The sequence below is a fragment of the Amblyomma maculatum genome, chromosome 3 (genome assembly GCF_055883805.1).
Source record: "Amblyomma maculatum isolate TAMU_Amacu chromosome 3, ASM5588380v1, whole genome shotgun sequence".
NCBI lineage: Eukaryota > Metazoa > Arthropoda > Arachnida > Ixodida > Ixodidae > Amblyomma > Amblyomma maculatum.
Genome location: NC_139346.1, coordinates 74,576,146 through 74,580,476, shown reverse-complemented (window position 1 = coordinate 74,580,476; position 4,331 = coordinate 74,576,146). Strand labels below are relative to the sequence as shown.

The 4,331-nt window shown below is 47.6% G+C and overlaps 1 pseudogene; it reads left to right on the top strand.

Annotated features, from left to right (window-relative positions):
• LOC146194987 (uncharacterized) overlaps positions 1-3,886 on the top strand; it is a 37,247-nt pseudogene extending 33,361 nt beyond the window's left edge.
• The last annotated feature ends 445 nt before the right edge of the window (positions 3,887-4,331 follow it).

Genomic DNA, 4,331 nt, shown 5'->3' with positions numbered 1-4,331 from the left:
ACTGTGGATCGAAACCTTGGCGCCAGCAGAAATTACGGCGGCTACAGGCAAACCATTCACATAAAGGTCGAGAAAGTTGCGTCGATCATGCATGGTTAGAAGACAATTTTCGGACGAGCCGTAAATGCAGCGTCGCCTTCGGGCACTGCACTGGTTTCTTTTTGGGGGAAAAGGCAGCCTCAGTAGGGGGATAAGACATGGGGCCAAGTTGCGGCGATCGGGGTAGAAGGGGCGGAGGTGTTTGCGATCGAATCTGCGCAGGACTAGAGTGGTGAAGGTGAGAGAAGGTTCATCACGCAGAGATGACACGCCGGGTCTGCATTCATCGCATCGTGTATAATAAGAGCAAAGTCGAGGTGGCAAAAATCGCCAGCTCCAACAAAAGCGAAACATTTGGCCGGGGTGTGAGGAGTGAAGCAGATGGTTCGACCATCGGAGGTGCAACATTCCTGACAATTGCGGGAGCGACAGCACGGAGATGAGGACAGAGCGGGAGCACCAGCAGCAATTTGTGGAGCGGCAAGAGGGGAAGTACAACTAATTTCTGGGCTAGTTGGGGGTTGTTTAGAGGTGGGATGAGTTGATGGCTAAGAGTCCCCAGAAAACCAACCTTTAAAATAGGAAAGGTTGTTTCCTATTTTGAAGAAAATGACCTAAGCTTGATGCAAGCTGAAAAAGGCGGAAGCTTTGTGATTATGCACAAGGGGCATTATAACGAGAAGACTATTTAAGCGTTGGATAAGAACTAAGTGTGTATCTAAAACCAGAACTACCCGTATCAAAAACAGCTCTATAGATTTGTGTACTTCGTTCAATCATGTGAATCTAGCGAAAGCCACCAAAGACTCCGACTACAGCACTTTGAACGCCTTTTTTCTTCTGACACACAAAGCGAACGCGCCGTTTCGGACTATTTTGAGTGAGAGAGGCGCATGGCAGCAGATTGTTAGCCGTTTCTTGCATAGTCAAACACGGTGTCAGTATACAATTTTTTTGCGACGAGAAACTCTCCTGAGGTAGGTGAGTTTATATAGAATATGGAAGATGTAGGTTTTGCTTTTTCGGTGTATGTGGTAGACCTTTGCTATTCTAGCCCTCATCAAGAACTCTTTGTGTCTGTCAAAGAATGCAGTGAACTGAATGGCATCACATCCCTCCAGAATAAGGCTGCTATGAACATTGACAATTTCATGACCCTATGAAGTTTTTTCTGCATTCTATGTGTACAGGTTTTAACAGCCGGTTGTATTTACCGCGCAAGGGTATTTGTATTGGCTCATGTGTTGCTCCCGTGTTATTTAGTATTTTTCTTGCAAATATTGACCGGTCGCTGTTAGTAACTTTTAACACTGGGATAGTTCTCAAGGTTTTTATATATGCCAACGACTTTTTAGGTATTTTGAAGAGGCAGAATGACGGGTGTTATAAGGAGACCATGGCACAAATACTTTTTCAGGATTGTGGGGCGGGCTTAAAGTTCGCGTCTGTAGTACCGGAGCATGAATTCTTGTAGTGTTTAGACCTTAATCCTAAGATAACACAAAAAGGTGTCTGCTTGTGCTATTGTCCACAAATTTGTACCGAGTTACTGTCTTATGATTCTGCGCACTATAAGATAATTAAGCGAGCGATCATGATGCAAGCGGCAAAGTGTGCTTTGCAAAGCTCGTGCTCTAGCATGATGAAAGAGAGCTTCGATAAACAATAAACAGGCTTCTATCAGCGGACTATTCTGAATAAGTAGCAGTGGCCGTGATGGAGTCCTTGTTGCAGAATATGAAGCGATATAAAGGTTTGCATAGAAGACACCATAACGGAGAGGTCAGCTCCAGACCTACTGTGCTTCTTGTACACATTAGGTGACACACAATATGAACAAGGTCACGAACAAACATGGTGTCAGGATAGTCTTCTCCGCCCCAAAAAAAGTGGCTGGCACGTGCGGTCGAGTCACGGGCGATGTCAGTAGAAAACAAGGCTGTACTAAAAGCACGTCAAGCCGTACGTCAAATGCGCCACAGGAGTTATTTATCAAATCCCCTTGACCTGTGGCAAGGTACACATCGGGCAAACTGGCCGATGTGTGAACGATAGGGATTCAGGACATGAGCGTTCTTCGAAAAACAGAAAGAATTTACATCTATCTGTTCATTACCGATCTTGCAATCTCAAGGCAAATTTGAACTGAAGCTCACATAAATTAGGATTTTAGGCAGGAGCATGGATCATTATGCCCGTGAGCTGCTAGAAGCATCTTAGATAAAAAGACTAGGTTCGAAATGTATCAGTGACTCATTTCTATTGCTGTTCATTAGTGAAAGTCAACTTTTTTAATTTTGGTAAGGCAGGATACGCCTAAACTGCTATTCATATATTGCCGACGCTGTAGCAGCATTTGGTTGTAAAAGAGGTTTGCTATTACCTGATGGCACAACAACAACAAGTTTCCAAGCAAATACGGGAGTGCGAGCGCATGGCCTGTGTGTCTATTTGTGAGTGTTTATTTGTGAGCGCTGTTCACCTGAGAACAGGGTTAACCAGGGCACTGGCTCGAGATCAGGCCCACGTTCGCAAACTCCAGGCGAACGACGTTTTCGGAGGCAGTAGTAATTTCGGTGGGCTCAGGGGCGAAGGAGGAGGTAATAACCTTTAGGTGCCTGCGTGACTACTTGAATGTGAATATACTCGGGTCACAATGCTGGATGCGATGGCTGATGCTGTGTAGGGAAGGCATCACACGAAGACGTAGCAGGCGTTGGGAAATCGGTAAATGGGGAGAGCGATTCGGTGGTGTCTGGCTTGTTCAAACTGCTGCCAAACTTGAAGGAGGGAGTTAATGGCGCTGCAGTATTTGGAGAGAAAAAATTTAACTATAATACCAGCGATTCCATTAAGCATGTAGCCCATCCTGGTCTTCGACAAAGCGCTGTTAACTTTACGGTGCAGCGTTAGGACTTCCCGAATTTAAGATACGTATGACTCGGTGTTTGATCGTGCTCAACAGACAAGATGTTTTTATTTTTCCGCTGAGCTTGAGTCCAATTGCCTTTCCAAATAAATATTTCAGCATGTGCTTAAAAGTACCCCAGGATGTGCTGTCTTCCTCGTATGTTTCAAAAGTGACACGCGCAGCTCCCGCCAGATATAAAACAACGTTAGCAAGCCCGACTAGCCCCCACGGATTGTGATGTTTACCCGCTAATACATGGTCATCCAGTCACCGATATCGAGTGCATCGGTGCCGCAAAATTATGCTCGGCTCCAGAACCTGTCCGTTGACAAAGGTGGACGGTGACTTTGCTGCTGTGGAAGGGGATGTGTTGGGTGTGTTAGTGAATCTGCTTCGATATACATGTTATATATTGCCACTTGGTGTATTCGACATTCCTAGGTGGCGACTGGGAGTAAAAGACGCTGAAGGCTGCTCGCACGCTCTGGGCGGAACGCTCGTTGCTGGTGCAGCTTCTCGCTGTCTTTGTAGGCATGTCTAGCCTTATTGTCCGTGACTTATTTTGGTGGAGGTGCTGGGTGTCAATCCCAGTACATGTCCCGCACATCTCTGCGCACCCAGGCCTCAACTTTTGTGCCAGTTGATATTCCTGTGCACCATGCTAGCCGGAGGAATCAAGGCCTGCCTCCTGAGCACGAGCCGTTGGAGTTCAGCACCGCAACCGCCCCTCGACTTGCCATGCAAGCTCCAGTTCACTACACTTTGCAGAACCCACGACAGCCTCAGCCCTTCCACGGCAGTCAAACCGAACACGTTGAAGACTGGCTCGTCCAGTTTGAACTGGTCGCCTTATTAAATCAGTGGGACGACATCGACAAGCTTAGAAATGTCTTCTTCTGCCTGGAAGATGGCCCTCGTACGTGGTACGAGAGCTGAGAAGCCGCCCTAACATCATGGCGCGAGTTCTGCCGACGCACACTTGAGACCTATGTCAGGACGGATCGGCGAGAACGTGCTGAAAAGGCCTTACAGTCTCGTATGCAGATGTCGAATGAGACTGTAAGCACATATGTGGAGGACATGACCCGGCTCCCCGACGATCATACCCGGCCATGCCAAACGACAAAACGGTGCGCCACCTCATGCACGGCGTTGAAGAGCAACTATTTGTTTGTCTCGTGCGCAATGCACCGAGCACGGTTGCCGGGTTTCTTGCGGAAGCTGTCACAATCAAGCGGAGGCTCCAACAGCAGTCTACCACCTACGACAGACCAGTACTCACCGCTTCGGTTGCGGAGCCGCTTTCGGCTTTCGGGGCCACCCAAAATCTTCCGGACATCATCCGCTCTTTTTTACGCGAAGAGTTCCAGATGCTTTTCGG